Source organism: Myotis daubentonii, chromosome 18, assembly GCF_963259705.1.
Source record: "Myotis daubentonii chromosome 18, mMyoDau2.1, whole genome shotgun sequence".
NCBI classification, from domain to species: domain Eukaryota; kingdom Metazoa; phylum Chordata; class Mammalia; order Chiroptera; family Vespertilionidae; genus Myotis; species Myotis daubentonii.
The window spans coordinates 21,336,625-21,351,228 of NC_081857.1; the positions used below are offsets into that span (position 1 = coordinate 21,336,625).

Consider the following 14,604-nt stretch of genomic DNA (forward strand, 5'->3'; position numbering starts at 1 on the left):
TTTATAGCCAGCCATTAAAAAAAAAAAAAAAGTCCTCAGCCCTGGCCAGTGTGGCTCAGTTGGTTGTATGTCATCCCATGCGCTGAAGGGTTACTGGTTCAATTCTGGGTCAGGGCACATGCCTGGGTTGCGGGCTTAATCCCTGCTGGGTGGGGGGGGAACGGGAGGTGAGGCGGGAGGAGGCTGGGGTATGCAGGAGGCAGACGGTTGATGTTTCTTTCTCCAAAAATCAGTTTAAAAAAATAAAGTGCTCCATTCTTGTATTCCCCCTATAACATTTTATTTTATTTGGAAGTACTTTTTTAGTATTCTGTTGGAAAGGGGAAAATTCAACAACAACAAAAACCCAGAATGTTTAATAGTGATATCTACTCAACAAATATACCAAAATAAATATATGATCTTAGAAAGTAAATATATACCAATTTATTGTATGTTTCTAAAGATATATGCAATCCATATAACATATAAATCGCCTTGTTTTTGTTAATTGGTGTTTCTATAGTATTCAAGAAGTTGTAAAATGGGGAACACACAGTGTCTATCTTTGCTGTGTGGTGCCTCTTTCTATGGGAAGACTGTTGATTGAGCTCCCCTTTGAGGTTAGCTTTCTTCAAGGCCAAATTCTTTTTAAGAAAATTTTCAAGAAGCTCAGTACAAAAATATACTTATAAAAAGATTAACCATCACTTTAAATACGTTTTAAAATATTTTCTTTTTTAAAAGCGTCCTTAAAATTTGTCTCAGCTGTATTACAGATTTCATTTATGGTTCATTTGTTTGTTGTTTGGATTGAAGTTGAGCTGCTGTTTGAGTTAGTGCCCTGACCTCTCTCAATAGAGAGAAGCCTGAGCATATCTAAGCGCCTGTTTAAAAAAAAAAAAAAAAGTTGCCTGCAACGAAAACTATCCCCACCTACAATTTATTAAACCTTGACATACTGCATTACTTAAAGAGTTCTCAGAGAAAATTAAAACCCTTTTGACTGGGTTTTGCAATGCAGGGAAAATTTTAGTGACATTTAAAAGGTTTCTCTTGTGTTCCTCTAATAGGATAAATAAAAAAGGCTTGTTTTAGCCCAGCAAATGGGGGGACAATCCAATTTCCTTGATTCCATCAAGACACTCTTAAAGCATTAGCCTGTGCAGTAAAAAAATTCAACTGACCCCCTTTGCCTGATGGCTTTGAAAAGTGTCCTGATGTGTAGGTATTTGCCCAACACAGCATACTTGGTTATTGCTCTTCCAACACATCCGTTGATGGAAAGATCTTATGTGAAGCTCCAATAAATGTCAGTTTGTGTTACAGAACTATAAAAATAGTCCACCAGACCGTAATGGTCTCTCTGATGGGCAGCCTTTCACTGGAAGATGAAAAGAAATCCCGTCAAGTATGTTTAATAGTAAGGAAAATATAAATCATTTAATATTTTAGAGAACTTTTTATTACATTTCATTATTTTTCTGTCATTGATATTTCTATTTGTCCAAAAGATCGTGCTCATTTACGGAGAGTATACTAGTATAGGGCAGTGGTCCTCAAATGTTCACTTGTTAAAACAAGTTGCTGGACCCACCCCCAGAGTCTCTAGTTCAGTAGGTCTGAGGTGGAGCCTAATATTTGCATTTTTAACAAGTTTTCAGATGAAACTATGCTGTTGCCTTAGGGCCCACACTTGGGGAACCACTGGCCTAAGGGATCTTTGAAAAGAGATACTCACCTCTGGATCATTGGTTTCAAATTTAAATCATTTCATCTGCAAGTTATTAATATCTGAGAGCACTCTAATGTGTAAAAAATGTCTTGATGCATATCAGTCTAGTCAAATGGACAGGCATGTATTTGGCATTTGGCTTTCTCATTGGCAATCTTTAAAAACCATTCTGAAGGTGGGGCAGGGGGGACATGAAGACAGAGCTTTCATTTTAGAGAGAAAAGTATGGGTGTCTGTGTGTTATTTAAAAGAATAGAAATTGATCGTATGTTTCCTATGACCTGCTGAATAATAATAGAATGAAGCTGTCTTTTATGGTATCCTGATGTTTAAAATTTTCTTTTTAACAAGATCTTCAGCCCTTTAATTATGTAAAAACCCAACACGCCTTCTTACTTATTAAAAAAGAACCCTAGATATATAGCCAGTTAGCCTGGAGGTCAAATCACCTCCAGTATTGCCGACAACAATCAAGGCTTAACTACAACAAGACTGCGCACAAAGACCACTAGGGGGTGCACCAAGAAAGCATAAAAAATGCGGAGACAAAGAAACAGGACAAAATTGTCCATGGAGGATATAGAGTTCAGAACCACACTTTTAAGGTCTCTCAAGAACTGTCTAGAAGCCGCTGATAAATGTAGTGAGATCTCAAGAAATCTAATGAGACCCTCGATGTTGTGATAAAGAACCAACTAGAAATTAAGCATACACGGACTGAAATAAAGAATATTATACAGACACCCAACAGCAGACCAGAGGAGCGCAAGAATCAAGTCAAAGATTCGAAATGCGAAGAAGCAAAAAACACCCAACTGGAAAAGCAAAATGAAAAAAGAATCCGAAGATAGTGTAAGGAGCCTCTGGGACAGCTTCAAGCGTACCAACATCAGAATTATAGGGGTGCCAGAAGATGAGAGAGAGCAAGATATTGAAAACCTATTTGAAGAAATAATGACAGAAAACTTCCCCCACCTGGTGAGAGAACTAGACTTACAGGTCCAGGAAGCGCAGAGGACCCCAAACAAAAGGAATCCAAAGAGGACCACACCAAGACACATCACAATTAAAATGCCAAGAGCAAAAGACAAAGAGAGAATCTTAAAAGCAGCAAGAGAAAGACAGTCAGTTACCTACAAGGGAGTACCCATACGACTGTCAGCTGATTTCTCAACAGAAACTTTGCAGGCCAGAAGGGAATGGCAAGAAATATTCAAAGTGATGAATACCAAGAACCTACAACCAAGATTACTTTATCCAGCAAAGCTATCATTCAGAACTGAAGGTCAGATAAAGAGCTTCACAGATAAGGAAAAGCTAAAGGAGTTCATCACCACCAAACCAGTATTATATGAAATGCTGAAAGGTATCCTTTAAGAAGAGGAAGAAGAAGAAAAAGGTAAAGATACAAATTATGAACAACAAACATGCATCTATCAACAAGTGAATCTAAGAATCAAGTGAATAAATAATCTGGTGATCATAATAGAATCAGGGACATAGAAAGGGAATGGACTGACTATTCTTGGGGGGGAAAGGGGTGTGGGAGATGCGGGAAGAGACTGGACAAAAATCGTGCACCTATGGATGAGGACAGTGGGTGGGGAGTGAGGGCGGAGGGTGGGGCGGGAACTGGGAGGACGGGAGTTATGCGGGGGGGAAAGAGGAACAAATGTAATAATCTGAACAATAAAGATTTTAAAAAAAATAAAAATAAAAAATAAAAACGCTATTAGAATAAAAAAAAATAAACAAAAGGTGGTGTCCAAAAAAAAAAGAAAAGAAAAAAAAAGAACCCTATATAATAAAAGGCTAATATGCAAATCCACCAAATGGCTGAACAACTGGTCACTGTGATGCACACGGACCACCAGGGAGGCAGACACTCTATGCAGTAGCTGCCCTCTGGTGGTCAGTGTGCTCCCACAGGGAGAGCACCGCTCAGCCAGAAGCCAGGCTCACGGCTGGCGAGCATAGTGGCGGTGGCAGGAGCCTCTCCTGCCTCTACAGCAGTGCTAAGGATATCCGACTGTCCAACATCCCCCAAGGGCTCTCAGACTGTGAGAGGGCAGGCCGGACTGAGGGACCCCTCCCCCTGCCCCCAGTGCACGAATTTGTGCACCAGGCCTCTAGTAAATTATATTTGACATTCTGATTCCCATTTTGTTTAAGAATTATGTTATCCAGAATATTTCACTCTAGCTATATCAGAAATATTTCCTTTGAAATACTTGGGATTGTTGTAATAGCCCACTTTTATTTTAGAGTCTGGAAATTAGATACTATTTATTTACTTGTCCTTAAAATGAACCTGTGTAGTAAATAGGAGACCCCCCAAAAATGTATTTTTGACCAGGAATTGTCACAGTGAGAGGTTTGTTGAGATCCAAAAATCATAGAAGCAAAATTAGAATAAAAGAGGCTCAGGAACCTTGGATAGATCCTATTTAAAGAACGTGGTTGTCCTGATTGGTTTGGCTCAGTGGATAGAGCATCAGCCTGCAGACTGAAGACGGTGGTCTAGTGTCCAGTCTCGTTTTCTTCTGGTGGAAGAACACATATGATGATAAGTACATTATATATGTTCTTACAGTGTTTGAATACTTTGTAGTCATAATGTTCTTCTGTTCCACATTTCTTTTTTCTTCTTAAGAATATTTTTGAATCATAGCTAACTTTGAAACAACATAAATGTTACTGTTTTTAATGAGTTATCAGTTGCTTGTGCTTCCTTTGGGAATAAGGGTACTATCTTCATTATTAAAACTCAGTTTGAAAAGGTGACTTTGAAATTGCCATGAATTAAATGAATGGATTCGGGTAATCAGCACTTTTCCGAAGTCCTCCTGCATGTCCCTAAAGTTCTCTGAGCCCTACATTTTGTGATTCCCTTCTGGCACCAACTTTCTTGTTTTGGTTTGGTGGTTTTCCTCAGCTAAGGATAGGTAATCAGTCAGATGGTAATGCTCCACCTTGTCCCAGGCATTATTCTGCTGACCTTTCCCTGTGGGGCAGTGGATATTGCAGGTGGAGCCCAGTGAAGACTGCGTAGAAGAGGTCAGTGCAGAAGAGATAGCCGTTCATCTCTGCTGCTCTGATGTCCGACAGCTGGTCTCATGTGGCCTGCTGCCAGCAGTGTCTTTACAGGCTTTGTGGCAGAGATTATTTAAAGGAGATTAACCCCTTTAAACCCCTTATATTTTAATTATTTCTGTATGTATTTATAAAACCTGCAGTCTGCTTGTTTCAGGGCACAACTGTCCAAGGCCTTCTTTAACCTGGTTTCTACAGTCAGACAAGTATATCTCTGTTACCACAAAGGAGGCACCATTGATTTTTATCTTCCTTGTTATTAAACTTGTTTGGGTTTGTGATGTTTTGGGGTTTGGGTTTCTGCTTGATGTTGTTATCCTTACTGTTTTTTGAAAGGGTAACTAAAATTAATGTGATTTATTTTAGAATACTGTTAAAATTTTATTTTTGTATTATATGATAGAAATCTAAACCTGTAGACATGTAGAATGTGAAAACTTTAGGGTGCTATTAAAAACAATAGACCTTTCAGGGTATTATTTTTAAAGATGGTTTAGTAGGCATGCTTCCTATCGTTTCCAGCATTGTCTGGTAACTGTATGCCTGATCAGGGCATCCAGAACAAAGATTTCTACCTCCCCAATTTATGTGATTGAGGGCTATAAAAAATTTCGTCTGAATTTAAGAGATCACACATATGAAGGAACCAAAAAAATACCACAAGAGCTTATGAACTGTCCTCTGCCATTAGAGTATCTCATCTCAGCCACCATTGGAGGTGCTTCTAATACAGGAAGCAGTTCTGTCTCTTCATGCACTCACTGCCCCTCCTCCAGATGCTGAGGAAGGGATCATCCTCTTGAGGGTCTTCCAGTTTCTAGGGAACCTCATGGGACCTGTCTTGATTCAAAATCTGTTCATGATATTTGTTTCTTCTAAAATCTTGTCTTAGATTGTTTCATGTTAGTATAAAGTTACCACTTCTAGTTACTGAGACTATCCTTTTTCCTCTTAGTTCGATTGCTTCATGCTTAACTGAGTGAATATTGGCAGTATTTGGGGGATGGAGGAGGAATGTTGGTTAGCCAAAATGTTAGTAACTAATGTTTCATTATCTGAATTCAACGATAACTGTTGCCTATGTTCTAGAAATGGGAATTAAACATTGAAATTACAAAACTTGCCATTTCTTTGCTTCATTTGTGTAGAGGACATAAGTTGAAGTTCTAGGTCAGTTGTTTGGCTTACTATATCACTCTGGGCAAGTCATTTAACATGCTGAATTTCAGTTTTCTTATTTATAAAATGGAGCTACTACCTACTCCAGGATGTTAGTTTCAGATAAGTTGGTATCTGCGAGTGTTCTATAAAATGGTATACAAGTGTAAATTTTTATTTTCTTAAAAAAAGAATAGCATGTCTGAATTAAGAAAAACTTGGTGCAGTTAGGTAGTATAGTTAAAGATCTTTACGCCATCCATGTTTTGTGAAAGGTTTTTTCATTGGTGTTAGTTGAGCTTTTTCCTTGTTTCTTCCCAAAACAAAATGTTTTCTTTTTCCTATAACTATTATTTTTCAAAAATGTCCTTTAATGTAATGGCTATTATGGAAGCACATATTACTATGAAGAATTATATTGTAACCTAATGTAATATTACAACATAAACAGTAATATATTCATTATATAATATGTTCTCATATTTGATCTAAACTTTCTATATGTACAATGTCAATTTTTAAAACCGTAACAACTATGCCAAATTCTATTCAAAGCTAGGGAAATTCTGAGTTAGAAATACTTATCTGGCTTTAAGACAATTAGAATATGCTTCAAAGTTTTAAATAAAAGAATAGCAGGCTTAGGACAATTCTTACAAAAGAGACTGGAGACTAGATTAATTATAAAGGAGGAGAAAGAATTAGAGATACAGGACAGAGGAAAATTCAATCAACCTTACTTAGTGGGAGATAAGAGATAAAGAAAAGGGGTATAAGTTGAATATGACTCCAAAGCCTTAGACAAAAATGATTTTTATTTTTGACATGGCTAATTTAGGAACAATGACCTAAAGAAAAAGAAAAGCCAATAGAGGACATTCATACACATAGAGATGTTTCCAAAAAGAAGAATAACAAATTCTGAGAGAAGGCTGAATCTTAATTTTAACACTTCAGAATACTGAAAAATCTCCCATGAAGATATACAGGGGAAAAACAACACAAATCACAGTAGTGTTTAAGAGCATAAGCTTTGGAGCCAGATTCTGAAAGTTCTGGCTCTGCCGCTTGTAAATTCAATTTCTTCATTTGTGAAATGAGATCATTTAATGCCTACTTCATAAGGTTATTGGGTGCTTAAGTAAGAGAACTTGCTTGGTGCAGTGAACAGATTAGCCACTACCATCAGTTTTTACTCACAACCTACTAAAATCAGTCTTTCTTGTTACATTGACAGGTTATAGGCAGAATGATATAGAAAGTTAAGTATCATGAAAGTTGCCTGGAATGCTCATTTTTGTCTCTTTTACTACTCATAGAAAACTTGCTTGTATCTTTATTATGAAATTCTAATGGATAGGTGACTGGATGAAGTCTTTTGTTCTTATTTCTAAACTTGTATCGGAAGTAAGACCTTTTTATTTGATTCTCAGTTGTATAGCCATATACAAGTTATTAAATTATAGCAGGACTGGGATGAAGAGATGGAGCAGGGGAATGAACTAGAGCTAACATTTATTGAGACTCTAGTCCCCTTAATACAATCACTCATTCCCCTTAATAAAATCAGTCCCTTATGCAAAAAGAAAAATAGCTCAAAAATAGTGTCACCTTTGAATATATGGATTTTTTTTTTTTTTTTTTTTTACTTCCCATAGGCTGTGTCCTATTTTATTGGGTCCCCAAAGAAAGCAGTTTATTAAATATTTCTTTGGGAAACCCAGGAAAGAATTTACAGTGGGACTAATGTGGACAGTAAAAACTGAAGTAAAAATCTTTCCCTGTATTTAAACATTTTTTATAATTACCATAAAAGAGGATGAAAGAATGTGGACCACCATTTGATAACATCTATAGCCAAATAGTTCTGAAGAAATTACAGTACTAAAAATCTGAAATTGTAGCTTCAGGGCATATAGAGGGTTAAATCTCTGAGCTGTAGGAGCAGATTGTGTTTTCCTTTTGTGATCTGGGCTGACAAGACATCAGTATTCTATTCATCTGCTGGGAATTAGGCTGTTAATCCAATCAATGACTCTTGAGTGAGCTGTGGCCTGCCTCCCCCACTGGGGAACAATCGGATCAAACTGCAGATTGTTTAAGAGCACAGTGCTGTCCTCGTGTCAGGTGGAATTCTCAAACGTTCCCTGGTGAATTGGGGATAGGAAAAGCTGTCTTGGCCCATTTATCCTTCTCCTTAAATAACCAGGTATCTGTCTCATCCATAGGAAAGCATTTGGCAATAGTGACAACAGGAATGTGATAGAAATCCATTAACTTGAACTCACAAAAGTATGGGTGAAAAGAAGAAATGTTTTCAAACACCCCACAAAACAACTTATATAAAAGTTTTTATACTTTATTCATATTTTTTTCCTATTCCTTAAACCCTAAGTCATTTTTTCTGCTGGGCTTTTTTGGGGAGGTTGTTGTTAACTGTTTTATGTCATGAGTTTTGTTAACCACTATGAGCTCTTTCTGTAAATCTACCCAGCCCTGCCTATATTTTTACAAGTCAGCAGGATACAAATAAATTTTAATGTAGATTATGAGAACACTAATTAAATAAAATTTTAATTTTAAAATATCTTTCTCTGAGGAATGCTAATTAAATAAAATTTTAATTTTAAAATATCTCAGTCTGAGCATACATAATTTTGACATCTTTTGCAGCGTAGCAAAATTAGATTTCTAATTACTGATTTAATAGTCCATTAAGTACATTTGGAAATTATTATTGAATTGATTACAGAGATGTTCAGAGTTGTAGTTCTCTTCTATAAAATGCTGTCCCAAATTTTTCCTTTTAAACAATAAGGTGGCATGAGCTATCATAAAGTGAAATATCCAAAATGACAAAGAGAAATTCTCAAAGAGGATACTTACTATTCCAATCTTAGTGGAGACAAGCTTAAAGGATAATTTTATTGTTTTCTATCTACATTACATAAGAGTGGTCCAAAAGGATTTCCTAAATTTGCCAAATCCATTCATTCTGTGACTATTTGGCATACCTTTTATATACCCAGGCCTCTGCTAAGCATTGGAATTATCAAAGTGAACAAGACAGATTAGCTCCGCACTTCGGGGGAGCATAAATTCTAGAGAGGAAGACATAACAAAAACAAGTAAATAAACAAGTAAAACAATATCAGATGAGTGCTAAGAAATAAAGCAGATTGGTTCCTATGAACAGAATGATCAAATAAGTCTTTACCAATAAGGTAATAGTTAAACTGAGGCTTCAATGGAGGAAAGTTGCTGTAAATCATGCCCCGAATTCCTGAAACAGGAAGAACGAGCTTGACATACGAAGAACAGACTACATACATGCACACTATACTCCAGGCCAGGGGGTCTGAGACTTGGCAAAGCATCTGAATGTCCTTAGGAACTTTGTGAAAATAGAGATTGCTGAGCCTGTCCCTGGAAATGCTGATTCAGCAGGGCCAAGGAGGTGGATAGGACCTGTGTGTGCAGTGCCGTGAACAGTATTAGAAACCTGTCTCTAGCTGGTATCATTCCTTTCCTTGAACACATCACATACTTAGCTACTTATATCTATGCCTTTGCTCATGTTGTTTTTTTTAGCCTATAATGTTCCCAGAGTACTACTTGTGAAATATCCTTACCAAAAAAAAAGTTGAACCCAAATCTATAAATAAATACATGTGATAACAATGTAAATAACATCAAAATAAAGTAGGTGGTATATCTGGTCTCTGGGACATTCTGCTGAAGAGCTGACTCTATAATAAGTCTGCGACATTAAAGTACAGGGGTTGTCGGCTCTAGATGGAAAATTACCTAAGAGATCTACCAATCAAATGTAACATGTAAACCTTGTTTGGATCCTCAGACATACAAATCAAGTATAAGAAGACATTTTAAAAACAATCAGGAAAATTTGGTGCTGTGGTTATATAAGTAAATTTCCATGTTTTTTGAAATTTCATACAGAGATGGGGGGAGGAAATGACATAATGTCTGGAATTGGCTTTAAATTATTTCAATAAGAAAAAAAAGGAATAAATGAAGAAAAAGACAGCAAGATTATTATAGTGTTGAATCTGGGAAACGGGTATATGGAAGTTCATATTTTCTATTTTTGTGCATGTGTGAAATTTTCCATGTAAGATGTTTAAAGAGCATGAGGTCTTTTATGTTTATCTGAAGGGAGCATGAATATTTAAAGTTGAGAAATATAGTACTGCACCATTTTGCCTTACCAAACTGATAAAGTTAAGGATACTTGGTCATGGTATAAAAAAAGACTGCTATTGCCTCTTGACCTTTTGGCAAAGATCAAGTGTAAAATGATACTCCTTAAAAGGATTTATCAATGAGTGCTGAAATTCCCTATTGAGTTCAGAGTATGATTTGATATGTGCCTGACTTTTCAGGAATAAATCTTTTGCATGAAAGGAGGCAAATCTCTAATCACCAAGGCACCTTCTCACAGTTTTAAATGTTGTGCTCCATTGAAGGAAGTCTTTGCTTAGTCATTAGGATTCTTCTAGCACAGAGAATATTCACATTTTTAGAAAAGTACTGATTATCTCATCTCTTAATAAGTGAGGTTTAAAGCAGCCTTTACCTTAATGTTTAGTAGAACAGAATATGGTAGGGGTGTGTGTGTGTGTAGAAGGTGGGGGTCAATCCAAGTTTTCTATGAAAAAAACTTTGGCCTGCCATGAGGTCTAGAAACGTAATAGCTACTGTGTAGTTAAATATGAATAATTTAAAATGGAAATAGCCATAGTATTACCTATACTAATACAAGGCTAATTTGCAAATGGTCGGGATGCCCGCATAACAACTGATCAGGCTGCGTGCACAGCAGGCGTGGGTGGACGGGGACTTGCAGCGTTGGGGACTTGCGTCACGCCATCACAATCCATCACCAGGAGGCCTGGGGCCCAGTGAAGGCCTCTGCACACTTCCACTGGGGGTCCCGCAGCTCCACATGACCAGGCCTGTGGGACCACCGGCTCCAGCCTACCTCTTTGGGGCAATCCATCAAGGAGCCCTGGATGGATGGGCAGGGCCTACCTCTTTTGGGCAATGGACTGCAGGGCTCTCACACTGTGACAGGGCACAGGCCAGGCTGAGGGGACCAAACCCCCCCCCCAAGTGCATGAATTTCGTGCACCGGGCCACTAGTGTTTATAATAAAAATCATTAGGGCTCAATAAAGCTGGGTTTTATTACCAAGCACATATTACATATAATGTACATGTATACATTGGGGAAAAGAGCAGTATCATTCTGGTAAAATTAATAAGGCCCTCTTATCACAGTTATAGTAATATTTGCTGTCATTTTCACAATGACTTGTTTTCTGTTAATAGAATTTTAACAGCACCCAATATTAATCTTGGAGTGTTTAGCACTTCTATATAACATTCAAAACTGCAGATAAAATAGGGTAAACCTGGCCATGAAGGCTAAACCCAGGAAGTCAGCTAGGAAGAAATGTTTCTGTCAGGTAAGTGACATTCTGGAAGACGAAGAGTTAACTAAAGCAGAGCCTCACACTCAGGAATATGGACTGTCAACCAGAATAATAACTTCAGAGCTGGGATTCTGCTTCTATCCTGTTACCACACAGGATTAAATAGCCCTGGGCTCATTCGTTGAGTGAGCACTTGCGCATTTGCTATGGCTAGGCTGTGATCTAGGCCAGGTAGACAGAACAGGTAAGACTGAGCTTTTCCCAAGGTGTAACTCCACCTGATCCAAGAATGATAGACATGCATCATGCTGACTCAGTGGGATGGCTGCTTTGATGGAAATGCATATGATATCATTGAGCTGTCATCCATATTGCTGGTGGGAATGTAAAATGATTGTTTCTGGCTTGGGCTTCACGGAGGAGGTGGACTTTGCCTTGACTACTTGACCTTTTTACAGGACTGGCCACTCTTTCCTTGACACTCTTTCCTCAGCTTCAGGTTTGGTTCTTTCCCCACTTTTTTGGATTATTCCTTACCAGGCTTGCTTTCTTCTGTTCTCTTTTTACACAACAGATTCCACCTTGACCTCACCTATCCCCATATACTTTCTCTAGATTACCTCATTTACACCAGTGATTTCAATTATTTCCTCTGGCCTAATATTTTTCAAATCTTTATCTCTAGTTCAGACCTCTCTAAGCTATAGACCAGTGATGGCGAACCTATGACACGCGTGTCAGAGGTGACACGCAAACTCATTTTTTTTGGTTGATTTTTCTTTGTTAAATGGCATTTAAATATATAAAATAAATATCAAAAATATAAGTCTTTGTTTTACTATGGTTGCAAATATCAAAAAATTTCTATATGTGACACGGCATCAGAGTTAAATTAGGGTTTTTCAAAATGCTGACACGCCGAGCTCAAAAGGTTCGCCATCACTGCTATAGACCCATATTTCTAATAGACTGGATGTTTTCACATGTGTTTGGGGGTCAGAAAGATGCAGGTTCAAATGAGGATTTTACTGCTTACTAATTGTGTGACTCAGCCAAATTAATGACCTCTCTGAGTCTCATTTCCACTTGTAAAATTAGGATAATAATACCAACTTCAAATGGCTTCTGTGAGAATTTAATTATATGTGAAAATGCCTAGCATAGTTCCTGGTACATATAAAAGGTATAAAAATGTTTTTGTTTCATACATCTCTCCTCCTAGCCCATGGGTGGGCAAACTTTATGACTCGAGGGCCACAATGGGTTCTTAAACTGGACGGGAGGGCCGGAACAAAAGCATGGATGGAGTGTTTGTGTGAACTAATATAAATTCAAAGTAAACATCATTACATAAAAGGGTACGGTCTTTTTTTTTTTTTTTTTTTTTTTTAGTTTTATTCATCGGCCCGCGGGCCGTAGTTTGCCCACTGCTGTCCTAGCCCCTGGCAAGCCACCCCACTTTCTGTCTCTGTGAATTTGACAACTCTGAAGTACCTCATATAAGTAGGATCATTCCATATTTATCCTCTTTTATGCCTGGCTTATGTCATTTAGCATTATATCTTCAAGGTTAATTCATGATGTAGCATGCGTCAGAATTTCATTCTTTTTAAGGCTGAATAGTAGTTCATTGTATGTACATGCCACATTTTGTTTATTCTTTCATTTGTTGATGGACATTTAGGTTATTTCTGCCTAAATGGACAATTGTGAATAATGCTGCTATGAATACTTGCTTTCATTTCTTTGGGGTATTTACTCAGAAGTGGAATTGCTGGATCATACAGTAATTCTATGTTTAATTTTTTTAGGAAATGCCATATTGTTTTCTACAGCAGCTTCACCATTTTACATTCCCACCAACAATTCAAAAATGTTCCAATTTGTCCACATCATCGCCAGCACTTTTTATTTTCAGTATTTTTTATAATAACCATCTTAATGGATGTGAAGTGATGTTTCATTGCATTTTCAGGAAATTTTAATGTATAGCTGATAACTGACAGGGCACTCAGATTAAATGAATGCCTAACAAATAAAGTAAGCCATAAAATTATATAAAGATGTCTTGATTGAGATTAAACTTATTCGTTATTTTCAGTTTTATATGGGTATATACATTTCTTGGGATTGTTTATCATGGCTAAGATAGTAATTATTAGATACTAGAGGTCCAAAATTTGTGCAAGAGTAGGCCTTCCTTCCCCTGGCTGCTGGCACCGGCTTCCCTCTGGCACCTGGGACCCAGGATTCCCTCACAGTCCTGGCTTCATCTGGAAGGTCAGCTGGCAGGACATCCGGTCTAATTAGCATATTACGCTTTTATTATTATAGATAACACACAGACTACCATAGGAATGAAATCAGCAGTACAAATGTAAGTAAACTAACAACCCTGAAGTTACTAAGTTCATCTCACATATTTTTATTAAATACTTATTACTCCATGATCTATATGCTATAAGACACTAGGGGACACAAAAGAAGTGTCAGCCATGGTCCCCTGCCCTCAGATTGCTTACTGTTGAGACAATAGGAAACTCATTGACGCCGAAACCGGTTTGGCTCAGTGGATAGAGCGTCGGCCTGCGGACTGAAAGGTCCCAGGTTCGATTCCGGTCAAGGGCATGTACCTGGGTTGCGGGCACATCCCCAGTAGAGATGTGCACGAGGCAGCTGATCGATGTTTCTCTCTCATCGATGTTTCTAACTCTCTATCTCTCTCCCTTCCTCTCTGTAAAAAATCAATAAAATATATTAAAAAAAAAAAAAAAAAAGGAAACTCATTGAATAGCAAGAACAGTTGTGAGATAGAATGTAATCAAGTGCCATGATGAGATATACTGTGAAAGTGCTTTGGGAGAGGTAATGGGGGAAAAGGGAGGGGTTACTATGAGCCACAGTAGTCAAGAGACATCTTTAGCAGAATATTGTGGCCTATCATGAACTGTAAAGACTAAGTCAGCGGTTCTCAACCTGTGGGTCGCAACCCCTTTTGGGGTCGAACGACCCTTTCACAGGGGTCGCCTAAGACCATCGGAAAACACATATATAATTACATATTGTTTTTGTGATTAATCACTATGCTTTAATTATGTTCAATTTGTAATAATGAAATTGGGGGTCACCACAACATGCGAAACTGTATTAAAGGGTCGGGGCATGAGGACCGTTGAGAACCAAT

The 14,604-nt window shown here is 37.7% G+C and overlaps 1 protein-coding gene across 2 annotated transcripts in view; it reads left to right on the forward strand.

The window, feature by feature from the left end:
- The window catches only part of ACBD6 (acyl-CoA binding domain containing 6), a 137,137-nt gene that overhangs the window by 103,814 nt on the left and 18,719 nt on the right, over nt 1-14,604 (forward strand). The gene's annotated exons all lie outside the window — the stretch shown is intronic.